This window comes from Melanerpes formicivorus, unplaced genomic scaffold (genome assembly GCF_026170545.1).
Source record: "Melanerpes formicivorus ecotype bairdi unplaced genomic scaffold, bMelFor1.0.p_v2 SCAF_23, whole genome shotgun sequence".
Classification (NCBI taxonomy): Eukaryota; Metazoa; Chordata; class Aves; order Piciformes; family Picidae; genus Melanerpes; species Melanerpes formicivorus.
The window spans coordinates 644,615-671,029 of record NW_027142375.1 but is presented as its reverse complement, the minus strand read 5'-3'; the positions used below and the strand labels follow the sequence as shown (position 1 = coordinate 671,029).

Genomic DNA, 26,415 nt, shown 5'->3' with positions numbered 1-26,415 from the left:
GAGAGCTGCCAAAGCAGACAGGAATGTGTTTAGCTGTTGTGGTTTTTTTCAAGCAGAGGTTATTTGTATTTAATTTCCAAAGTGGCACTGTCATTATTTGGGGGTTTTATCGGTCCTGCTTTCCAGCATGACACCATCACTAGATACTACACAGCTACAACAGCTGGCTTAATTAGATAGAGGTGTTGCAGCACCGGAGCCGGTGCCTGCTGCCACTGTGCACAGGCAGCCAAGAGCTACAGCAAACAGTCTTTCAGAGGCATTAGCAATGCAATACCAATTGCAGTAAAATACCAAGCCAGCTTCTATGTGCTGTCAACTGAAAGTTATGCATCATAGCCCCTACTCCATCTCAGAAATGCTGATGAATGAGTCTGTGTGCTTAAGGTCTGCTTTGCTTCTCCAGAGTGGCTGTACTTCAATGACTGGCAAAATATTTCTTTCCCACCTGTTTGGGGTTTTTTGTTTGGTTGGTTTGGTTTTTGTTTGTTTTCACAAGGTTCGAGTTAGTTACAATCCCTGAGGACAAAATGTTCTCAGTATGACTTCAGCTCGCTGCAGACCCAGCAATGTAGATGTGCTGTAAGTGAGGAAATGAGGTCATCTCAATGTGTATGATGGAAATTGTTAAAAGATTGCAGATTTTTTTCCATGGAAGGATCACTTAAAACTAACTCCACAAAGTAAGTTTCAGAAGTACTGAATACAGCTTGGAGGGTATCTGGCCTAAGGGTGCTATGCTGCCTTAGGTAGTCAACTTGGCAAATCTGTACCCTCAGTTTACAAGCAAATGCCAAAACCAGTTAAAATACATGTCCAGAGCAAGCTTTTGAGAATCTTGGGGAAGTCAGTGGGACACAGCAGCAAAGGAATCTGGGTGAGATTGATTGACCCACCAACCTCAGAGTGTGAGCGGGCTGGGCTGCAGGCTTGGTCTGTGTCAACTCTGGTCATCCCCTCACAGCATCTATGAAATGGTTGATGGCAAGGAACTAGTAGCTGAAAGTGATGACATTTTGGGATGGTTTTCATACTACATGTGATAGGAAGCAGAGCCTGATAAGTAAGCATTCTTTCACCAGGCTTTTGAGTGCAATGTGCTGGTTTTGTGCAAGGCCACTATATCCACGGTAAACTTAATGAAAGTTCTCTGCTGGCTCACTGTCTTGTTTCATTTATGTATCACCCCTTTGGCGTGGTGTAAGCCATCTATTCAGTTGGTTTGTTCTCTTGCTCAACATTCTGTTGCCTCCTTCCCTCTTCCTTTTTTATTCTTGCCTGGAGTTGTACTTTAATTTGTAAGCTCTGAAAAGGTGATCGTTCCTCCAAGCAACTTTTACAAAACTGCTGAAAATTATCACTAGTGAAATGGACCTAAAAATGAGGAGAAAGAAGAGCAGACAGAATCATTCATGCAGGGGCATGAACGTCTGAAGACCATGAGCTGCTTCTTAGGTCTTACAGACACACAAAATTTATGTAATTTAATCTAATGAAATCTTTTAATTTGCCAGTCAGAATTGCATTTTCCAAGGAACTTCAGGGCTCCTACCCTCACAACTATTATAACAAGAGAAGCCCTTGAGTTTTTCAACAAGAAGCAGTTAGTGATTGGGTGAGAGACGCTAGGGTGAAGAGAGGCAGAAAGGAGAGGCAGATGTTTCGTATCTCTAAGCGACTTCGATTTCTGGAATTGTGCAGTATTTGAAATTAAAATGCTCTAACATAGCTTTGGCTTCTGTTGTAGGTGCTGTGAGTTTCACTAGACTTCAAGTTTATCAAGGTTCAGATCTGTAGCAAACTTGATAGCGTTGTCCTACACATTATAGCGAGCTGTTTCTTTGGAGATCTGATGCAGGCTGAGATTATTCAGTGTGACAACGCTTGACCTAAGCTAATTCAGTTCAGCGCACTGAGAAGTAAAATGATAGAATTTTTTTTCCCTAGGATGGGTATCCATCTGTTGTCACTCTAGCTACTGCAGACTGTGATGGAAGTATAAGAATATAGGATTTGCCATGCCAGATCAAACCAGTGGTCCATCTAAATCACTTTCCTTTCTCTTGAGACAGGGAGGAGCTTGGTATTTCAGATAAAAGTACAGAGAACCCTACAGTAAACTTTGAAATGTCTCTCACATTGTGGGGTTTTCTTTTCATTCCCCTCTATAGGACTTTGGCCTGTGCAGTGCAGTGAGAGGAGTTAAATACCTTGTGTTTCCTAAATCTCCTCTGATGCAACACTTCATTTGCTTGCTATCTAGCTAAACCTTATCTGAAGCCTGCTGCGCTTTTGATGTCGGTGTAGGGTGGCAGCAGTGCATTCCACAAATGAATTTTAAGTTATAGGTGGGGATGGCTAGTGTAGCTTGTCTTGTTTCTCAAACCTCAAGCGTGCCTTCTATTAGATATCTCATCTTCAAACTAAAAGGATTCCCATCAGTATTGGCAGTCCCTGGCCTGCAGGACTCTTGCAGTGCCTCTAATCAGTCTAATGATTCTTCATATCTGTACCTTTCACTTGTCACAAGAATAGAGCACAGTATTTCATATAAAGCAATTTCATATAGTAGCAATACCGTTTTTCTACAACATTTTAATGTTGGTATGAAGAATTAAGGGGGAAGCAAGATACTTGCAATCAGAATTATCTTTTAAAGGTTTTATTTCAGATACGTGAAAACGGTGCAAGAATCACTACAGCAGCGGGAGATTTGTCTTCAAATGCATGTTGAGCACAGCCAGCAGTAGTGACAGCCTCTTTTACTTTAATGGCCCTTTTTTGCCTTTGATGTTAATATTACTGTAGTTTAGTTTGTGCACTTCTTCAAGTAAAGCTTTATGTCTTCTTGTTCTTAACCAATCCATTTAAGTTCATACGGGATGTCAAATCATGCTTACTGTAAGTCCTAACTTAATTTGTTTCTTCATTTTCCTCAGCTTCTTCATTTAGAGGGAAAAATCCCTACTTTTTTCTTTTTATCCATCCAAGTGTGTTCAAAGAGCAGGGCTCTCTGCATTTCTTCTTCCGTTCCTCTTGCATTCGTTTCCCCCTCCTATTATATGTGTCTTGAACTTGCCTTTTTAAAAATTGATCAAGCGCCAGCCAGCGCAGTCCGGCAGGGCCAGCAGGCACTTGCACGCGTGCTGAAGTGCACGCATGAGCACCTGCAGATCGTAAGCCTGGCCTCTGAAGTGCAGGCATGAGCATCTGGAGATCACACGAATCCCCCTTGGAGGCAGCTGTACCTAGGGGGCAGCTCTTGAACTCCTTGCACACGCTCAGCATTGGCCGCAGCGCAAGAACTGAAGCGATTAGCTGAGGTATAGTAGCACCGTGTGGACTTCAAGGAAAAATGCAATGCTTTTGTCTGTTGGGAGTAAGTGTAATGTAGTGTTTGACCTCTAAATATGACAACAGCTGTGATGGGTTCTTTTCCTGCAAAACTGGCAGCCTTCACCGTCCCCTTCTGTAGGCTCTGAAATAAATAATGGAAACTACCATAAACACAAGATTCGATATTGATTTTCTGGAGTTTAAGATAATCTGAGGTCTTCAGAGATCAGTATCCCTTCCTGTGGCATACACATATGTATGCTGCTGCTATAAAAATAAATAACTGAAGCTCTTTAAGGTCTTGTTTGTGCAAAAGATGAAACATTTATTGGCCACTATATTTTGAACATTGTATTTCTGAAGCTGAATTTGATGCTTTGTGTCCCATAAAATAAAAATGATGAGATTGAAGGCCATAATCAAAAGAAAAGGACTCAATATGTCACTCCATTGCCAGAATAGTTGTAACTGGTGGAACTGAGCTGTACTTCAAATATACTTTTCTACTTTTTTAATGATAGCTAATGACTCAAAAGCTGAGAGGCCTCGGAGATGAGTTATTTATCAGGTTATTTTTTCCCCTGTGGTGCTCTGTGGTACTTCTGCCGCATTTCTCCAGTTGCAGACTGTTCCTGTGATGTGGCTTGCAGTTTGGTCTGTTCCCTGTCCAGCACTTTGCATCTCTTTACTGAATGCCGGGGTAGGGTTCAGTGACACTGATTTCTAACTTTTCACATCAGCACATGTTAGGAAGACTTGCAGGAGCAAAGCCATGCTGATTTTCATTCTGTTATGACCTGGGTGCTGTCTGGGATGCAGGTCTGTGTGGCACCATGGTGGTGCCCCAGGGCCAGATGTGCCCTGGCAAGTGCTGCTGTGATGCATGCTGCTGGGAACTATCCAGGACCCCCCCATACACCATCCCCAAACTCCTGCTTAATGCAGTAAAAAGGCAGAGTAAATTGTAGCCTGCCCCCTGGGACCTGACCGAGCCACTGCAAGTCATCAAGGAAGCCTTGATGAATCAGGAGCAGTCTCCTAAATATCAAGAGGGCTGTATGGCCCTGCAGAATATTGTGGATTTCTGCAGTGTGACCATATTGCAGCATCAATTTGAAAAGAGAGAGGGAGAAAATGCAAGCCACAGAAATAAAAATGATTCACAGGGAAGTGGCTCAGCAGCTTACAGTTAGCTTTGCCTCTTCAAGTGTGTGATCAATGCCAACCAGCATGTCAGCTCAGCACTGAGGAGCCTTCAGTTCTCTGCCTGCCCCAAGCATGGTGGTCTCCATTACTCAATGGGCATTGCTGCTGGCACCTCAGAAGCAGCATTTTGGCAGGAAAGAAATTATGTGAGGCAAAATCATTGCTGTAAATTGAAAGTAATCTCTCAGTCACTCAAATGGAATCCATTGCAATATGGGTTAGGTAGCCCAGATTACCCCTGCCTGTGGATCTCCCAAGTGGTGCAGCAGGAGGAGATCACACGATGCTACTTAGAAGGGTATGCACTTACTAAACATGGGAGAGAATCCACCCAGTGCTGGATTTAAATGGCCAAATACAAGAGAAGAGGTGATGATGGTAAGTGTCTTAAAAATTGGCTGTTGCATTGAGCTGATGCATTGCTGGGTTGTTACCCAGCATTTGATTGGAGATGGTCTCTGATGAAATGATAAGAAATACATCAATTGCATTGGTCAGTTATTAGTGGATCCCATTTAAGTAGCAAGGTTTGACTGCTCCTGTTTTCTTACACTTACACATTTGGGTTTACCAAATTACAGAATCAGCCAGGTTGGAAAAGACCTTCAAGATCATCCAGTCCAACCTATCATCCAACACCATCTGATCAACTAAATCAAGTGCCTCATCCAGTCTTATTTTAAACACTTCCAGGGACAGTGACTCCACCACTCACTGGGCAGCACATTCCAATGGCCAATCTCTCTTTCTCTGAAGAATTTCTTCATAACACCCAGCCTAAACCTCCCCTGGTGCAGCTTGAGACTGTGTCCTCTTGTTCTGTCACTGGTTGCCCAGGAGAAGAAACCAACCCCCACCTGGCTACAACCTCCTTTCAGGTAGTTATAGAGAGCAATAAGGTCTCCCCTTAACCTCCTCTTCTACAGGCTAAACACCCAGCTCCCTCACAGGGCTGTGCTCCAGACCCCTCCCCAGCTTTGTTGCCCTTCTCTGGACATGTTCAAGCAACTCAATATCCTTCTTAAACTGAGGGGCCCAGAACTGGACACAGGACTCAAGGTGTCTCCGGGGAATTGGATTCCTTTTAGGTGGACAGCAGATGTTGGGAAAGGCCTCCTAACCTGCTCAACATTTGGCTCTGTATCACACCCAGGCCAAAGTACAGCATCCTTTTTTGTCTTTCTCTTGCATAAGTCTTATTGCCTGACCTTGTCAAAAATCACACATTCAGCACTTTGCTTCTTTTCATCAAAGTTCAGAATTAATAGAGTCACAGAATTCTCTGGGCCAGAAGGGACCTCCAAAGCTCATCCAGTGCAACCTCCCCTGCACTCAGCAGGGACATCCTCAACTAGATCAGGCTGCCCAGGGCCTTGTCGAGCCTCACCTTGAGTGTCTCCAGGGAAGGAGCCTCAACCACCTCCCTGGGCAACCTGTGCCAGTGTTCCACTACCCTCATAGTCAAGAACTTCTTCCTAACATCCAATCTCAATCTGCTCTTCTCTAGTTTGAAGCCATTGTCCCTGGTCCTGTCCCTGCAGGCCTTTGCAAACAATCTCTCTCCAGCCTTCAGGTACCAGCAGGCTGCTATTAGGTCTCCCCAGAGCCTCCTCTTCTCCAGGCTGAACACCCCCAGCTCCCTCAGCCTGTCCTCACAGCAGAGCTGCTCCAACCCCCTGATCATTGTCATGGCCCTCCTCTGGACCCTCTCCATCAGGTCCATGTCCTTCCTGTATTGAGGGCTCCAGACCTGTACACAGCACTCCAGGTGAGGTCTCCCCAGAGCAGAGCAAAGAGGCAGAATCACCTCTCTGGACCTGCTGGCAATGCTGCTTTGGATGCAGCCCAGGCTGTGATTTGCCTTCTGTGCTGCAAGCTCACCCTGCCTGCTCCTGTCCAGCTTCTCATCCATCAGCATCCCCAAGTCCTTTTCCTCAGGGCTGCTTTCTATCCCCTCCTCCCCAGTCTGTACTGACAGTGAGGATTGCTCCAGCCCAGGTGCAGAATGATGGAGGCCTGCCAGTCTCACTACGCATATGGTGAGTAGGAGGCCAGAACTTCAGAGGGGAGTGTGTGAGCACTCAGTGTGCTTCAGCAGCGAGATGCAGTGCATGCTGGCCTGTGGCTGCAGTGGGCATGTACATGTTTTTTTGTACTTTTATCACAGAATGCTGCTGAAATTCTTGGAAGAATAAGGGGGTATGATGCAAGATGAGTTGAGGCAGCTTTAAATAGATGAATTTGGGATGGCAAGGTTGAACTCATTCTTCACCAATACAGGTAGAAAACACCTGGAATGTTGGTTCTTTGAGGTGGAGGAATTTGTTGTAAGAATGCTTTCTAACCCCCATTTTTTCAGGCTGTTTGTTTTTTCTTCAAACTCTCCAGAAGTAGTGATGTCACAGTAGGGATCTTGGAATCCTATTTCTCAGGATGTGTTAGAGTACATACTCCTCAGGTGTGTTTGGAAGGCCCTGGGGAACATCTTTGTCTGATCTGAGACAGAGCAGAGAAGTAGTTGTCTGCCCAAATGAGTTACACTAACTGTAGCTTCTTCAGAAGTCACTTGTATGCAAAGTGGTGCACCTGCAGTTAGTCCATGTTGGTTTCTTCTGGATTATTTCCAGTTTTAGAGACTCCTGTGTATGTGGGGATAAAACTTGGTCCCAACATTATTTTCTTGCATCATTTTTGATGGGAATTGCATCTGTTAATGTGTAACTTGCATCACTGTGTGTGCCAGAGGGTGGCACTTGAGGCTGCAGGGCTACATGGTACATTCCTTCCAGCAATTATATGTGAGACACTCTGTTTTGACAAAATTATTTACAGTGTACAACCCTATCAATGCAACTCCAGCTGCCTGAATGCAAGCAGTTCACAGTCGTGGAGTTGCAAGGTCTGATGTAGTATAAGCAATTGGGTTGTTGAGTGTTTGAAATGGGTCTGACCGAACTACTTGCACCATGCCTTTTTTTGACTGACATTATACAATATTCACATCATTGCTTTCCAAGGCTTGTGTTTCAGTAGGCACACTGGACAGGAAAAATTGTGTGCAGTGTACATTAATGGTTTAACTCTTCATAGTAAACCTTACTGAACTTTATTCTGGAAACATGACAGTGGAAGCTGGCTGCAGTTGAAAGTGAGCTTTGAAGCCCAAAGCAGAAATACTTTGAACCTGAATGTATGGAATAAATCTCAACTACTAATCAGACTTTGAACCTGAATGTATGGAATAAATCTCAACCACTAATCAGACTATACAGAATATTTTTCAGATACTAATTTTAATTAACACTCTAATATTTTTGTTTAACAACAACTGCAACAGCTTCAGAGTCTACTACTCTAGCTGTGCTGAAGTGTGCTGGAATCAGGAATTCACGACTGCAGACAGACGTCTGGAGCCAGAGACTTGGCATACTTTTGAAGTCAGTGGAGTTGCTCTGATTTACACCTTCTAAGGATCTGCCCTCTGAGATCAGAGCTGGTCCAGACTGATGTATTCTGGGTCAAATTTAGTGAACCTGGAAGAATTAGGGCTTCAGAGCATGTATTGTTCATTTAAAAGGTTGGTTGGACCTTCCTCTGTGTGTGTTGAGTGTTCCACACAGTCTGATTAGTGGGGGGCATGCATTACATATTTCTGGGAATAACTCAATTTTACTTTCAACTTTCATTCTTTTCCTTCTGAGAAGTCAGATGGCTTTATGATAATTCCCTGCTGCTCTCTAATCCCTAAATCTCTTTCCTGTTTCTCACTTCTGTAAGGTATTAAGTGCTGGTCTATAATATTAGTGTGTCTGTGTGTTTAATTTCACCAGGCCAGGCATAAAGAATTTTAAAGTCCTGCTATTTCAAGGTGGCTATATTCTGCACAAGACACTGTTAGGCTCAGTGGTAAAGGTAAGCTGCTGTTTGTTGACTTCCAGCTACAGCAAGTACTTTAAAATATCATCAACAAAAGTAAAATTGCATCTTACTGCAAATTAGAAAAACATCTTTGGGCTAATGAACTTTCTGACTTAGGATATTTGCTTTTCTAGCTGCTGAACAGGAAAACTGGAAGTGTGAGCTCCTGATATATTGGTCTCCAGCCTGTAGTTAATAACCCTACAACCAAGGCTAACCAGGGAGACCATAGTAATGCCATGTATTGCCCACTGCTTGTACAGTAGAGGCACTGTGCTTCGTGGGACCGTGGGCTTGGTAAGAAGGTTTGCATGAGGTTACCTTGCAGTGTCAGGGGGTGCATTGCTTCACTGCAGAACTGGTGCTGCTGTGCAGTTAGCAAGTATCAGGCAACAGGCAAACTTCATGTGTCTGCAATGGGGTCTGTAGTGGACAAAGTCAGGGAATTTCTGCATCATGTATTTATAGAATCATAGAATTGTCAGGGTTGGAAGGGACCTCAAGGATTATCTAGTTCCAACCCCCCTGCCATGGGCAGGGACACACAACCCTACATCAGCTTCCTCACAGCCACATCCAGCTAGGCCTTACAAACCTCCAGGGATGAGGCTGCCACCACCTCCCTGGGCAACCTGTGCCAGTTTCTCACCACCCTCATGGTGAAGGATTTCTTCCTAACATCCAATCTGTATCTCCCCATTTCTAGTTTTGCTCCATTCCCCCTAGTCCTGTCACTCCCTGACACCCCAAAAAGTCCCTTCCCAGCTTTCTTGTAGCCCCCTTCAGATATTGGAAGGCCACAATAAGATCTCCTCGAAGCCTTCTCCAGACTGACCACCCCAGACCTCTCAGCCTGTCACTGACACTCACTGACCTGCTTTGGGGAGAAGCTAAGAGTGTTGTAACTGGTCTCGGTTTCGCTATCTCCTCTACTCTGAACAGCATCATTTCTTTTCCCTTTTCTACTTGGGCAATGTGAAGAAGTGAGTGCAAGACCATCGCCTGAATGAAAAATCCCTAACCCCAGGCAGAAAGGGCTGGGTTTCACACAGGCCTATTTCCTTGAAAGCCTCCGGGGAGATTTTGTACCGGCAGGGCTCTGGAATACACACGCAGGGAAGTTGGTTTTGATACTTACAGTATCTGTATCTTCTGAGCTTGTGAATCTGACCTGTCTGCTATGTTATAGGATATGCCATGGAGCTTGAATTGAGCAATCTAAGAGGGTGGTTACTAGGAAATGTATCTTAGTGGGAATATTAATGTGGTCTCTTTATATTGAAACCAGGTTTGACAATGTTTATGTAGCCCATAGGCCGAACAGTGATGTTAGTATGAAAGAGGCAGATTGTTTAGCTGAAAGGAGAGTTGAAACTTGTCATGTTTGCTTTACTGACATTAATGTTTTATGCACTCAGTACTTCTAGGACTGCTTCTCGGTGTGGGATTATGGTAATTCCTGATCAATTGTGTCTTTGTAAGAAAGTATAACTGCATAAAATGGCTAAAATCCAGGGTAGCTCTTTACTGCTTAAAGACCAATTAGAGAATAGTTTATTACCCACCTTTGAAAAGAAAAATATTCCAATAAACAGGTTCTTGATCAACAAAATGTGAAAGGATTTAGCAATTTTAGTTCACTTGGGTTTGGCTAAAGTTATTGTCCCTGTTTCAGAGGAAGATATAAATCCTTTGCATCAAGCTACAGACTGCAGCTTCTGCTGCATGAATACAAATCTCTTGGAAACACAATTCTGTTGTCTGTGAGGGGTGCAGGGGCAGAAGAATGCCGTTCTTGGGGGCCTTGGTCCTCTCTGAGGTGTTGGCAAAGGTGGAAGAGTACCCTAAGAAGCCTGGAAAAAAGGCAGCAGAGTGTTTGTTTGCAGTTGCCTCATCCCCTAGATCCTTCCTCTTTGATTATAAAAGCTCTGGAATGGAATAAAAGCCAGAAATTAAGTAAAGGTTTGGCCACCATAGTTGTGCTGATTTGACTCATTGCTGTCAAGTTATTCCATTATCCAAATTTTGTAGTTTATTGTTTGTTTGTTTCTTTTTCCCCAAGGCACAAATGTTTCTACTGAATTTATTTGCAGTGTTTGGTTTTGAAGCAGCAAAACTGTTAGGATTTTTATTTTGGCCACCTGTCACATCAGAGCTCAGCCCAGCTCTCTAAAACAAACTCAGCGTTGCTTGGTACATTAATTGCTGTAAGAATTCCATCTCGCTATGGTTCCGGCGTGTTTATTTGGCAGTAAAAGGAGCAGGTTGTCCAGGGAGGTGGTGGGAACTGTATCCCTGGAGGTTTTGAAGGCCAGGCTGGATGTGGCTGTGAGCAACCTGCTGTAGTGTGAGGTGTCCCTGCCCATGGCAGGGTGTTGATACTGGATGATCCTCAAGGTCACTTCCAACCCTGTGAATCCTGTGATTCTATGATATTCTTGCAAAAGTAAGTTTAGTCCCTGCAAAAAAAGTCATTTTCCTAGTATGTTTTAAAATGGAAAGGTTCAGAATGAATCCTCCAGAGGCAATAATGTGCATAAGAGTAGTAAGGAACAGGCATCCAAAAATCTAGGAGCTCCTTTGTTCCCCACCTGCTCCCCCAGTGGCAGTGCCACAAGGCTCCTTATGTGCACGCACACGTGTTTGCACTCCAATAAATGGTTGGATAGATGGTGTGGGTAGAATGAAAACCCCTGCTACTCGAGATTGAAGTGCCTGTCACTGGCATTAATTTAGATGTAGTATTAGGGAGTCTCTTAAAGGTCAGGTTTCCCCTGGAGCGTTAGTTTACCCTGGACGTTTTTACAGATGATGTGCTAAAGATGTAATGCATCTAATAACTACATCTTGGCTTCATCTACTTGATTCATCAAATACTTCTCTCCTCAATACTGACTTTTCAGTGACATTATATATGAGATATTAGAAGACAGCATGTTAATACTGTGTTGATTGCAACTGATTTCTGGTTATTTTTTTGCGGTACATAAAAAGGTAGGGAGAAAAATAATGCTCATCTATTGCCTGATGCCAGTGGCCTGTGGCATCTTGAAAAGAGGGACCCTTCATTGCTTGATTAAGGGAAGATGGTTATGAATGGCAGCTGCCTTTTCCTGGGAAGATGGAGCAGCATCATGACTACCTCTGCAGATGGGTTTAGCATGCTGCATGTAAAACATTATATACTGAGCCAAGTCGTCTTTCCTGTGTTTGTGCAAAGCTGTAGATGGTTAAGTGAGTTGTTAACAAAGGATGAAGCTTAATTTTTGACATTATCCTGTGATGACTTCTTAATGCAGATGTTTAAGCTATTTTAAGGGGTCTTCTAACTGGATTGTGAAGAGTGTATTTGACCAGAAACCAGAACAGGGCTCCCTGAGGTTGATAAGTTTGTTTGCTTGGTAACAGTCAGTTTGTCTTTCCTACATGATAGGAATACTTTGTATAGTTTAACACATGCATTAGTCTGTATACTCTGGCCTCATCAAGAAGAACTTGATCTAAAGCAAGTAGGAAAACTTGGTATAAAGCAGGTATGAATACTTGCTATGAAGCACCAAACCCCCCTCAAATTTAGAAACAAATTTGCTTTGTAAAATCAATTAACTTAGAGTGGCATGTGCCAGAGAGCTGGCAGTGGCACATTTTAGAGTTCAGCTGGTTTCACCTCTCCATCGGTGACTGTGATAAATTTAGTGCTGTGCAAAATGGGTTTTGCCAACTGTAAAATGGGGTTTAAGGCTTTAAACCAAGCCAATGTCAAAAACTCCCACAGCTCTGAGATTGTCATCTGACAATGAAGTACAGATGTGCAATGTTGCTGCTTTACCAAGAGAAGCTGTTGTTTCTGCATCAAAGAGCTGGAGCTGTGTATTTCCTTGATGCCAACCAGGGCATGAGGCTCCTGCAGCAGAGCCGGCACAGTTTTGTTGGTGGGGAAGGCAAGACTGGCTTAGGTATAGGTGGTTGGTGGATGTGTGTCTACACTCTTCTTCTGAACTGCAGATCTCTCCCTTTGCTTGTGATCAAATCCGTAAAGGAGAGTTGCTTGTTGTCTGCACAGATTCCCCTAGTCATCTGGTTGTCCCTGGAATCTAGGTGAGAATAAAAGCAGTGGAATAGCACTGAATTCTGGTCTTGCCCCCAGAAAAGCACCCACACCAAATTCATTTCCTTTAGCTCAGGCTGAAGCCTAGGCTGTGTGTCCTTTGTCCAGGCCTTGTCCTTAAACTCTGGAGCAAAGCACAACCTCGCCCTTGTGATTTTTGGTTTTTTTTCTTTTCCTTTTTCCTAGAACTGCCTCTTGTATGTATTGGCAGAAAAACAGCATTGCTCTTAAGGATCTAAGAGTCAGTACTGCTTATGCAATCCTGGAGCTGCTGTTACATTAAAGAGAGGGGGGAAAAAAAGCCCATAAATATTGAAAGAATTTCTACAGGAAAGAGATTTGAATTTATGATTGATTTCAGAGTGATCTGTGTTTAAACTTTGAATGGGAGTAAAATGCTGTCTTGTTCAAATATTGAACTAGCTCTAAAATTAAGTGGCTTGAACACAGAACTCTCTCATGGGGAAATTGTAGTCTCATTTCAGCCTCTGACTTCTCTTGCATAGTGTACTATACCTCATTGTACTCACATGCCACTGCTTCCTTAGGCTGCACTGAAAGGCTTTCTGACACGATTTCATTAGTTGATTGAAAAATGCCCAATGAGAAAACACAAAATGCACTGAAAAAATCAGTAGCAGCTGACATTTTTTCAGGGTAGTGGGAATGTATCAGAATGATGTAGGCAAACACTTGGGACGCTTTCTAAGGCAGAAGATCAGGGGAGGTAAAAGAATTAAAGAACACTGACACAGAGATGTGGTCGCTGGAGTATGGCATCATGAGCAAGAACTGTGTCATTGGAGGAGGTTAATCTCTGGAGCTTGGCCCGTAAACAGATGAACAAACCAGTACCTGTTGTTGCTAACCAAGCCCCTCTCCGCTCTTTGGGGTGCTGGTTATTCTTTATTGACTAGCTTGCTGCAAAAGTTACTCTTTTGTGAGTCCCATTAAGCAGCCCCCATTTTTACTTTGGAGCATGTGCTGTCTCCTTAGTGTGGCTTTGTGTTTGAATGAGTTTGGTTCTCTGGCTTGGCTTTCACATTTGGCTGTAGGATGCTTAATGAAAATCTTACATCAGGAGCAGTGAGAGCTGCAGTCACAGACTAGATGAAATGCAGCATGAGTGATGTGGGTACTGTTGTCTTAGTGACCACAACATTAAGATTCTCTGTGTATTTTACAACCAATATTGCTTTTCAGTTTCCTAACACTTGAGGGCATAATTACTTCAACTGACTAATTGAGTTGATAGCCACTTTTGAATATTCTCAGTGCACATTTTTCCTTGAGATGGGGTGGTGTGGTGGATCAGTGTGACATTGATAGTACTGCTAGCTTGACCCACTCTGCTTGGAGTTTGTCATAGCTGCTGGAGAAGACAAAACTGCAGATGAGCTGCCCTTGCTGCTGCTCCCATCCCTGTTGCAGCAAGAAATGATTTGTGATAGCTGGGGATTTTCTGCAGACAGAAAGCTTCAATGGCAAATCCAGTGTGGTAGAAGTATGTATCTTTATGGCTGCAAGCAAGGGTGTGGAGGGTAAGATGGGTTTGCAGTGCTAGATAATAGTGTGGAAAATGATCTCTGTGTTGATCAAAGTTTCATGAACCCATAGTGGAATGTGAGTTTGCTGTTTAGTTAAATTTTTTATGTTGCCATGAACTTAAGCCACTGGAAGAGGACCTCCATTTACAAATGAATAAAAGCTTGGGTTTGGACTGGGGAGAGGTGTACTATGGCAAGTTCTCAACATTTGGAAGTTTGAAATATTTCTGTCAATAATATCACTTTATAAATCAAATCAATAAGGCATCTCTTTTAGAATAACTGGCCTTTCGAAGAGAGGGTTTGGCAGAAGCTCTTCCCCATGAGAGTGGTGAAGCCCTGGAATGGGTTGTCCAGGGAGGTGGTTGGGGCACTGTCCCTGGAGGTGTTCAAGCCCAGGCTGGATGAGGCTCTGGCCAGCCTGATCTAGTGTGGGGTGTCCCTGCCCATGGCAGGGGGGTTGGAACTAGATGATCCTTGTGGTCCCTTCCAACCCTGACTGATACTGTGATACTAAGCTGCAAAGACCTTTGTGCAGCCTAGTTTTGGCCCCAGGTGGTGGGTGTTTGTTTGCAGGTGTCTGTGTGCATGCATGCATTACATGCAAGATGGAAGCAGTCACAAACATTTTATATGTGTAAAGAGAAATACATTGGGAAAAACTCAATGTCAAGAAGACTTGCAAGTACCTGAGGTGTAATGTGGAACTCCCCACATGCTGGCATCGAGGGCATGTTACAGAAAAGTCACTGAGGCAGTTACTGAGAGTGTTCTGTGCTCTGGAGGCAACTGTGGCTGTGCCACCTGTGCCACTGGCTGGTTTGTAGACCCCTTTCCTGGCTAAGACACAGATTTAGAGAAACAAGGCCATTTGAGATAAACATAGCAGAAAATTGTCCTAATGAAGTCTGAGAGAGTTAAGCAGAGACAAAAATGATTTCTAGTTTACATGACCTTAATTTCACCTCACTTAAGTTAGTTTGTTTGTTTGTTTGAATGGAAATGGGATATATACAATAAAGTATTGTATGGGTGAGTGTAAGCCAGTGAATGGTTTGTGGACACACTCCTCCAGGGAGTATTCTAAGTTCACTGCTGAGTGCTAGGTTTTGCATTTGGATCTCTAATTTAACTGCAAGAAGTGTAAAAACTGATGCATTGAGCCAGCTCCCTACTGGTTACACATCTGAGACTCAAGTGCTTCATTAGTTACTTTTAAAGCTATAGTAAGTAATTTTAAACACCATATGGGGGGGGTGGGGGGGTGTCTTTTTTGCCTTTTCTGGTGTTTTTTTATTAAGGCTTAATGTTTCCAAGAAATGGTGAAAAATCTGAAGCACATAAAAGGTCACATGCTGTTGGTAGAAATGGCTATGTTGGCTCCAGCCCTGTTTGTTTGAAACAGTGGCTGTAAGAGACTTGTGTATTTTGGTAGCTTCTCTGACTGTTATTCTCCTGCTACCTCGTTTTGGGGGTCAGCCATCCCAAGTGCAGAAGCTATGCAGATCTGGAGATACAGTCCTTTTTGTTGGATGGAGAGGATGGGTTGAATTAATAATCTAATATGTAGGTTGCTGGCAGCGCCCTCAATGCTTCAGGGGAAGCACAGCTGCAGAAGAACAGAGTCAGAGTTTAAGGCCATCAATATTGTTTAGCATTAGTTATTATTATTTCAAAGTTGGTTTACTGCTCAGGAAGTGTGGGATGGAAGAGCAGACAGTGAGGTGGATTAGGAACTAGTTACAATGTAGAGTTCAAAGAGTGGTGATCAATGGTGTCAAGTCCAGCTGGAGAGCTGTAACTAGTGGAGGCTCCCAGGGATCAGTGCTGGGACTGGTGCTGTTCAACATCTTCATCAATGACATTGATGAGGGAACAGTGACTGCTCAGCATGTTTGCTGATGACACCAAACTGGGAGGCTTGGCTGGTACACCTGGAGGCTATGTGGCCATCCAATGAGACTTGGAACAGACTGAGAGCTGGGCAGAGAAGAACCAAATGAGGTTCAACAAGGATAAGTGCAGAGTCCTGCATCTGGGGAGGAAGAATAAACTGCAGCAGTGCACACTGGGAGGTGATCTGCTGGAGAGCAGCCCTGTGGAGAGAGACCCGGAAGTCCTGGTGGACAACAAGTTCTGCATGGGACAGCAATGTGCCCTGGTGGCCAAGAAGGCCAAGGGGGTCCTGGGGTGTATTAAGAAGAGTGTGTCCAGCAGATCGAGGGAGGTTCTCCTCCCCCTCTACTCTGCCCTGGTGAGACCTCATCTTGAGTACTGTGTTCAGATTTGGGCTCCCCAGTTTAAGAGGGACAGGGATCTGCTGGAGAGGGTCCAGCAGAAGGCAATGAGGATAATTAGGGATCTGCTGGAGAGGGTCCAGCAGAAGGCAATGAGGATAATTAGGGATCTGCTGGAGAGGGTCCAGCAGAAGGCAATGAGGATAATTAGGGAACTGGAGCACTGCCTTACGAGGAGAGGCTGAGGGACCTGGGGCTTTTTAGCTTGGAGAAGAAAAGACTTAGAGGGGATTTAATAAATGTTTATAAATATCTGAGAGCTGGGGGTCAGGAGGGAGGGGACAGGCTCTGCTCACTTGCTCCCTGTGATAGGAGAAAGAGCAATGGATGTAAGCTGCAGCACAGGAGGTTCTACCTCAACTGTAAGAGCTAGATTGTATGGTCCTGCTCTGGCAGGGGGGTTGGACTTGATGATCTCTTTGGGTCCCTTCCAACCCCTGACACCCTGTAATCCTGCGTCCCAGAGTGGGGCTGGCACTTCTTTAGAAGACTATGTCCTAGGTTCAGAAAGCTTGAGATCCAAGTGGAATGCTAGATGGACAGTGAGGGTAGAACATTTGGCAAGAGAAAGAGCTCTGATGGGGACAGCTGAGGATGGTGGCCCCAGAGTAAATTAGTTACTTCCTTTGGGTGTACCTTGTCTTGGGAACTCGTGGGCAGGCTTGTGAGACAGGGTGCATGCAGAGTTGGAGAGAGTGTGGCAGATCTGTACTGTGAGGTAGGATGTGAGCAAAACTTTAAGTATAGATTTTGGTGGTCTGAGGCTGGAAAATAACAGGGATTGAGGTGAAGTTCATGAAAGAATAAAGTTTCTGAAGGTTAGTGTCATCACTTAAGTGGAAGGAAAGGAAATTATACTACTAGATATCACTGAACAAAACATGTGTTGCTCTCAGCTTACAGCTTCAGCAGCACCCTAAACTTTTCCTTCAAGAGTTAGATTTTTTTCTCTGGTGAACCAACATCTTGCTGTCTGACAGGAGCTGGGAATGAAGCATTTGTGTAGGCTGATACAGCAAGAGAAGGCAGCTTGTGCAGCACCACGTTTTATCCCCTGAAGACACAGAAATTTCTCATCCTTCACTGTGGAAGTATTTTCCTCCATCACATTCCTGCAGGACAGTGGTTGGAATATCTCACCCCGCTTGATGGTTAGACACAGGCTTGTGAATTCCAGTCTTAATATATTCATGGCCAAGTCTTAATCATTTGTTCTTATGCCAAAATTGTCTTTTAACTTGAATAGCTTCTCTGCCTCTCCGTTTCTTATCTCTTCCCCAACCCCCTCAAAAACCCTTCAAAATAGGGTGTAGAATCTTGCATAATGTTTGGGCCAGACTGAGGACTTGGTGGTTCGATAGATTGCTCCCCCATATTTAAATACAGATATTATTTGTTAGCTGCTTCTCTAGTCATTTGTATAACCTTTGACTGAAGAGATTGATTAAAAACCAAGTTTTCCAATAAGTGGAACTAAGAACAAAGTAAGTAAAGTCTCTCAATTTTTCTGCATATACATACAATGTGAATCTTAAAACAAGTGCCTTGTACCCTTGGCTTTGCTTTTCTGCAGATACAGAAAGCAAGATACCAAGATTTAACCACTCCTGTGTGCATTTCCTGCCATTTCTCTCAGCCTGTGTGGTGACAAATCACAGTGCTAGGCTGAGCCTGAGAGGGAAGAATGCACTTCAGTGCCATTGCAGGGGTGGTATTCTGGACTTTGAAGAAGGTAAGGAACTGAGAGAAGGCAGAGGAAGTCTTTGGAGTGGAAGGCAAACATTAAGGGAAATAACAAAGGTAGGAAAGTTGAAGAGTAAGGTCGTTCTATGTTACGCTTGTCTGAAGCGTTTTTAATTCCCCAGACTGTCAGCAATGATAGGAAGAGCTCCCTCTTGTCTCTCACCGAGAGAATGCCAGAATGAAAACTCAGAAGATTTATCCATAAATTGAGCTGCAGGTGCACTTTTGTGGGGGCAGGGTGGGGAAGATCTTAATGAAGTCTATAAAAATCAACTGGGGAGTTCTGTAAAAGACTAAACAAAGTTATGTATGTTGCTGAAATCATGTGGGATAACTCCATGGATCATCTCTCATCTAAATGCTGGCTGTTCAGTTTTCCCAGTGACGATCACTTCGATTCTGATAGCCGTGTGTCCCATGCAAACCGACTGATGAGGGTGGTTTCCAAGCTTCTTTCTTTTTCTACAGCAAGAATTTTGTTTTCCCCCCTCAGTACCCTGGAAGGTTATTGAATAGAGGTATTATTGCAGTCAGTGTGTCATTTTACTGTATTTCAGTTCATTTAGTCCCAGGTGTACTACGTGTGTGTTCAGTCTAGGGGAGGGCATAGGAGCCTTGCCAAGCCCTTTAGTTATTCTTGGCTCAGAGCCTAAGCACTACATTTTTCTGACTTATGAAATGAATTTCAACTTGTAACCTGTGGCACTTTCAAGGTCACGATTGGAAGGTGTCAGGTGTGCTTTAGGAATAGCTCAGCAAGGAAAGGACCTTTCAAAGTTTGGGCATTTGGTTTTTTGGGGGTTTTTTGGGGGGGCGGGGAGTATTTTTTGGGGTGGGTTTTGGGGTTTTTTTTTGTATGTTGGTTTTGTTTTGTGTTTGGGTTTTGGTTTGTTGGGGGTTTTTTTTTTCCCAAGTTGGTATCTAACAAATACCCCAGAAAGCAAACTAGCATGAACTCTTCAACACCTCTTCAAATTCAACAAGACTGACATTTATAGCTTTATTGTAGCAGAGACATGGCATTTGGATTCAGATTGTTTGGACTGCAGAGTGTCAGTATAAATAGCCATGATTGACTTTTGTATGCAGCACATCTGGAAGCAATTTATGGCATTCCAGCTAGATTAAAGCATGTTTTAAAGGCATTTCACCAGTCTTTTTTTTTTCTTCTGGCTATGGTGAATGGTGAATACAATTTCAAAGACACTTTAGCTGCTGTTTCTGTTAATGTGGACCGTAGTGAAGTCAAATTAAGGGCAACTGGGGAAAATGGTGCATTTGTTTGTTTTCATTTGCTTTGCTTTGTTTCCCAGAATAAAACAACCCTGCAGTTAGTGTAACCTGAACTGTCTTCTCTTTTGGAAGGTAAGGTATGGCATTTGACACCAGGACACGTGTAGATTGAAAGCCAGTGACCTAAACAAGCTTAAGGTGCTGGCAGTACAGACTCATGAGTACAAATCTGAAAGGTTTCAATATTTGCCAACAGGGACTGGAATCTGGGACACGAGAAGTACGCCCTTGCTGGTTTTGAAATGCATCCCAAAAAGTATAGAAGCAAAAAAAAAAGATGGAAGGAAAACCATTGCACTGTGGTGCAACTGGGATAAGATGAGGAAATTAAACAAATGCAATTTGAAGCTGGATGGAAAAGAGGTTTACCTAAAGGACCTGCTGCAATACGGCACAGAGATGAACCAGGGATAATGAAGGATCTGGTGCTGCAGAGTGCTGTTTGTTAGCATGCCTCTTATTCTTGTCTGCAGTAGCCCTGCTGGCTTGCTGAAGCTCTCTCGCTTGTGGTTACGGTGAGCAGGGCAAAGGTTTGAATTACAGTTTCTCAGAGTTCTCCTGCTGCAAGGCTGGATGCTGTTAAGACATGTTGCTGGGAAAAGCCTATTGGGAAGTAGCATAAAGCTGCTGCTGATTATCATCACTGCGGCATATCGGCTTTGGCTGGTGACACTGGCTCCTCAAATCTCTGTGCTTCAGAGGGACTTTCCCCAGTACTGCAGGGACGTGTGGGTGCTTCTGGTCCACGTTTGGTTTTAGTAACAGGATGGGACTAGTTGTTTCTTTTTGTCGTTGTTGTTGTGTTTTTTCCTGACAGCACAATAGTTATACCAAATGCACCGACAATGTACCTGTACTGTGGTCAGAGGGATGGCTGCAACACAAGTGAGTGAAGGGCAAAGGATGAGCTTTAGCCTGTCTGGTTTGCCTGGGCTGCGAAGAGGGTACAGTGGCATTGGCTTGGGCTACAGGATAACTCATTCCCCAGGCAGCACCCATGTTGCTCCATTTCTGTTGCTATCAGTACCTGAACTAGCTCAGCTGAACCTCTTTTGGAAGCATGTCTCACCCCTGGTTGCTTTATAGATATTTCATGGGCAGGAGCTCTGTAGACCTTACTTCCTTGCTCTTGGAGGTGGAGCAGAAAAGTACATTGTCTCATTGAATCTCTCGTGTTCCTGACTGATGGTATGAAAGTACAAGTTTCCTCAGTTCTGCCTTCAGAGGAGTAGTTGGGATGATCAGGGAAAATGGTGAAGCAAGAATCTGGGCTCTGAAACTGTTAATTAGATCAAACACATTTTGAAAATTAATATAAGGAAGAGTGCCAGAGTGTAGACTTCTTGGTGGGAGCTGCCTAGTGCTGAGGATAAATCCAGAAGATGCAGGAGCTGTAGAAGTCCTGAGGGTGTGGCAGCCAGATGGCTGGCAGAAATGCATGGCAGATAATTTTTTTGTTTTCATGCTGCAACTGAATGTTTTACTGCACTTCTGTCCTACCTCATGCCAAGTACGAGGTTACACTTCTTGTGACAAGTTTTGTTTTATTCCAGCCTCAGTAAATTCTGCATTTCATTAGATTATATGAGATTCCAACTGCCCTTTAGGAATTTTATGCAGGCCATGGGGAAAAGGCTAAACAATATTCAGCCTTCAAAAAGCTGTGATGGTGACAAGCTCCCGGAGCCTGCAAACCAATTGTGCTTGAAGTGTTCGCAGTAGGTCTCATGGGACACTTCCCCAGGTGCCTGAGCGTGTTCAGTTCTGTATGTTGAATTGTACATACATTAAAAATAAAATGTTTTTAAAAGGGCATCTTGGTGCTGGAGCTTTGCTGGCACCAGCAATACTTGAGATGGCTTCAACGGAGCAGAGAGGCTTTCACTCCTTTTTTTCCAGCACTCAAACCCTGCACCCTCCACAAGCCTCTGAGCAGTCTGCAGGCACAACTGGTGCAGCCAAGACTGCCTTCGTAGATGGGTCCTGAAAGAAAACACGCAGGCTGTAATTGTTTTATGCTGCCTGATTCATTTATTACTTATTTCCTGACAAGTTCACTGAAATGTAATTTTCTGAGTGGTGATAATATCCACAGAGTAAAAGATGGAGGATGGACAGGTTGAGCGTACTAAATCACATGCAGTATTGTTGCAGGAAGACTTTGTTCAGCTTTTCATTAGAGAATGCATTCTCTTATTATATGACCTCATTAGTTATGTTGATTGAGACAGGGCAAACTTTAATGATTGCTGTGTTAGGCATTGGAAACATATTTTAACTTCCTGATGTAGAGTATATAAATGAAATAATTGCAGGAGCTGTGTTAGCAGGACTGATAGGGGCAGCTTAGATTCTCCATTGCTTTTGGACATGGAGAGCTCAGAGATTGTTTTCATTATGGATGACAGTTGACTTTCTCAGGGTTTTTGCTGTTTTACAGGTTTAGAGCACATGCTTTTTGTTGTTTCCAACAGCCTTATCCTTTTAATGCTGAGTTAACAAGCTACCTCGTGAGCATGCTGTGCTGTTATTAGCAGTCCTGTAAAATTTACAAGTTGGCTTTGAATGATGTAATTATTCAGCAGGCTCATGAAATATATATCTGGTCATCTCTTATCAGGCTCATTTAAACAAAGATATTTTAAATTGCCGTTCTGCACAAGTGTCTAATTTACAAATAGCAATAAATAGTCCAGGCAGTGTGCCAGAGCCACCTTGGAGGCCTGTAACCTGACGCTGGCAGCGCTGGATGACCCTGACAGTCCCATTTATTTTAATAATTAAAACACTGAACTGTTGCTGTACCTGATCCAAACCACTGTTGGTAGAATTGATCTTCGAATTGGACACTATCTGGCTGCAGAGTCTCCTTACTCCCCACGTGTAAGCTCACCATCAGTTTCTAAAAGCTTTTTCTGGGGGGGGCTGAGGTCAGTCTGCTGATGTGTGTATTTTAATGTGCACACATAAGGCAGTGGAAAGTATTATTCTGTTCTAACCTTTCTAAATATGCTTGTTGTCTCTTCACCAAAAGAAATTGCCATGCATATTCAGAGCAACATTTTCCAAGGAGAGAGCTGACCAAGAGGCAGGGGAGTTTGCTTAGTAAGAGCTGGGTTTCTAAACTATCTTAAAGAGGCTATTCATAATGTCAGCCAACAAGCTTTATAAACAAATGAGGCATTAGGCTCACGACAGAAACTAGCATAAATTACACCAGTGATGATGATTACCCATTTGCCAGACAGGCACGTGCAATGCTTTACTGGGGTTTGAGCTGGAGGAGTCTGATGGTGTATTTTAGAAATAGGTAATGAAGAATTAATTGTTTCTTTATTAATATTAGTGATGTTTAATGGTAATATATCCTCTTACTCTTCGATGTGTGGGTGACATTGTTCAGAAGGGCTTTCCAATTACTTTAACAGAAACCATATGTACAGAGGGTAGGCGAAGTGCAGGATATCAAGTCGAGGTAATTGATGCTATGCAGACTTTATAGACTTTCTCATTTAATTTTTAATTAAAGTTTCAGTGCCGTGGAATCCTTTAAAGTAAATTAGAATTAATCATCAGCAGGTAAAGCTGCTCTGCAGACCGCACCAAGCCGCCCCAACTGCCTCTCATATTGTGCACACATTGATCAATCAGTCAGTGTGAATTGATTTATATGCAAGTGTGCCATCTGAACTATTGGGGAAACTTAAAAAATACTTTGTATTAGTCCTCTTAGGGCAACAGTTATGTTGTCCTGGGTGTCAGTCAATAAGTACTTAGGTAGGCTACAGACCCAGTATGATTGTTCCAGATCAATGTGTATTACCTTTCAAAAACTCTGGGTGGTTATCCTTCAAAAGAAGTTTGTGTGCCATTTGCTCTTGGGTGTGTTTTGGTTAATATTTCACTATTCCTATCCTCCAGTGGTAATCTTTTGAGATCATCACACAGTAAATGGTACAGGAATGGTAATGAGAATTAGTCTTAAAAGTTGCCTTTCCTACTCAAGTGTGTATTTTCTTACTTTTAAAAACATTTTGACCTTTATTTTCCACTGAATGAGACTCTTTTTAAAGGTAGTGGTGACACAAGTTACTTTTCAGCAGTGCAGTGGAGTGTGATGAAATGCTGTGAACTGCTATACAAGAAAACTCACAGATTTTATTTAGATAAAAATCCTGCTAATGTTTGAAGACAAAATCCTGACACTGTTGAAATCATTGTAAAATATCCTGTGGAGTTCAATGGTTTTAGCAGTTTCACCTCTGCAGTTTGTTGGAAGTGAGGCTAACCTGTTAGGAATTAAGATAAGATGGTCTGGGAGTTGAGCTTCCTCAGAACCTTCTGCAAATCCAAGCTGCATTTCTTTGTGCTTCAGCTTCCTGGATATAAAGGGGGCAACAAACATTTCTGACACCACAGAAACGCTCAGAAGTGAGAGAAACTTGAAGCTGACAGTGGTTTGTGTTTTGGGGTGGGTGGGTGGGGTTGGTTGTTTGGGTTTGTTTGTGGCTTTTTGGTTGGTTGGGTTTTGGGGGGGTTTGTGGGTGGGTTTTTTTGTATGGTTTGTTGTTGCTGTTGGGTTTGGTTTTGGTTTTGTTTTTTCCCTCAGGTTCTGTAAAATTTAGAATCTTGCAAGTATGTCGATGGGTTCAGCCTGGATGTTTTATACACAGTAACCCAGTAGTTGTGGGTGCTGTCTGGATAACCAGAGAATTCTTGGCAAACACAAAAATAACTCTACCTAGAAAGCTGTCCCAGTGTTCAGTGAGTGGCATTAGGTAACTGTGTTGTGTGAAACAAATACTTGATAGGTGGAAGAACTAGCCTGTGGTTTTCACATTTGCTTCCTGCTGACATGGAGGAAGATGAGCAGATGATAAGCTAATTTAAGCACATACTGTACTTTAAGCATATAACTAAGCTGTGTGTTTAAATACATTTTCCTGATCAGAGGGCCTGTGACTGTTGCTCAGTGAGCGGGATCTGAAGCAATCCAAGCTATAACAGGACAGGAGGACTTAGCAACTGTCTTCCATAGAAGATGTAAGTTTTAAGGTGAAACAAAATCCCACCATGCAAGCCTGTGTTTTTTTCCTTTGTCATGTTTATGAAGCTTTTCTTGCAAATGGTAAAATGCCTCCTGTTTGTTCGTGCACCTGTGAGAGGTTCAGTTCAGGTTAGAGAGCCTGAGCACTGTGGGGGTGTCAGGTTTGTTGGTAATGAAAAACAGATAGTCTGCACAGTTTTGAGAAGACATGAAGGGCACGGGGAGGGCGTGTGCATGAGTGAGGTGGGCTGACACTCTCTGGTGATACAGACAGGGTAAAAGAATCCTTTACTCTCTCTGGCCAACCATCTATTAGGCACTGAGACCAATTAAATATGGGGAATAAAATCGAATGGCCTTTTAAGCAATCAATGTAAACTTCTGTACTAAATTACTGGAGAATAAAAATATACTGTGTCATCAGTCTTTAAATACTTTGCTCTTTAAAGGGTTGTGCACTGCCCTCTGATCCCGAATCCTATGGATTATTATTATTAATATCTTTTCTTTTTCTTTATTTTGTTCCTTTTTAGTTTTTTACAGGACAGGGGGAGTCAGTTTCCAGATCAGTCAAATTAGAGTGTAGCTCTAAAGAAACAAGGTAGGGGAGTTCCTTAGTTTGAAAGGAGAAAGGGTATGAAAGGATATGCTTCTCTCTTGCTGCACTGCTTGTGTGGGCTTGGGTTTTGGTTTGTTGTTTGGTTAGTTGGTTTTTGCTTTGTGTTTTTTGTTGTTTGTTTTGTTGTAGTTTTTTGTTTGGTTGGTTTTTTTTTAAAGATTAAAAAAGTGAAGATTCTCTCCCCTGACTTTTTCACTAAGTCAGGTATCCATCCAGATGAGGTTACAAGCCCAGGTATAAGCCAGTCCATGCTCCCTGGGCTGCAGAAGCTCAGGATGGGAGAGCTGATGTGCTTCACGGGTCACAGAAGGGGCTCTGGGAGCTGAAGCAGCTCCAGCAGCCGGAGGGTTTCTCTCCCACGTGCATGTGTCCATTGCATGACCCAGCTACTTGGTTCCTTGGTGAACTGTGGGATGATGGGTCACAGCACTGCTAGGAGCAAATCTTTAGCCTCAGTGAGGTCTTCATGACTTGGGAGTACGCTGCTGCTGGCTGGTGGAAACCTTGTTTGTTTTTCAACCTGATGGCTTGCAGTGCTGCTTTTCATCTGGTTTCCCCCCAGCCTTCTCTTTCCCCCTCCCCCTCAGCCCTGTTAGCAGTCAAATATTACTGGGGTATTTAGTAGCTCTCTGTTCCTGCCCAGTTGTCACATTACAGCAATAGCCTCAGCATAATGAGTGTATAGGTGCATACCACTCGAGTTGTCACGTGGCACTGAAGTGCTCCTTGCAGCAGTTTTAGAGGGCTCACACTTGCCTGAAAAACCTTTCTTTGAAGAGTTGAAAGCAGTCAGCAACTTCAGTGGCAAGAGGAATCTTTTGGAGTAAAGAAGACCCATTTTAGCCATGCTAAAAAGGCAAACAGGAGAGCAGGGCACCCCTCTGGATGAGAGTAGCATAGGTAACTCCTTCCATGGTTGAACTTCCAGAAAGACGGTGCTGGTGGTTTGTGTTCTTTTTAGTACTCTGTGTGCCACCGAGGAGGCAGTCCCCTTGGTCCTTGAGCTGTGCATAGGATTGAGCTGCAGTTTTAGGCACTGCAGTAAATTTTCTCCAAGTTAATTTTTCTGAGGAAGCCACTGTCTGTCTGGATGAGTCTGCTGCGACGCTGCTGCAGCTCTGCCTTCATTTCCCTGGGCATTCTTGTGACTCGTTTCCTTCTTTAAGTGATTGGTAAAACAGACTTCACTCAGTATTGGCTCTGCCTGTTTGCATCTATAAACCCCTGACCTGCTCTGTGGGTACCTGAGTGACTGCAGCAGGCTTTGCAGCGGGCTTTGCAGCGGGCTTTGCAGCGGGCTG

At 43.5% G+C, this 26,415-nt stretch overlaps 1 protein-coding gene across 3 annotated transcripts in view; it reads left to right on the top strand.

Moving 5' to 3' along the window:
- Positions 1-26,415, top strand: part of RARB (retinoic acid receptor beta) — a 340,719-nt gene that overhangs the window by 48,702 nt on the left and 265,602 nt on the right. Inside the window, exon 1 of one of the 3 annotated variants that reach the window (XM_068152275.1) lies at positions 18,125-18,144. The exons of the other annotated variants lie outside the window; for them this stretch is intronic. The gene's annotated coding sequence lies outside the window, so the exon portion shown is untranslated. Of the gene's footprint in view, positions 1-18,124; positions 18,145-26,415 lie in introns of those variants that run through there. 3 annotated transcript variants of the gene reach the window in all.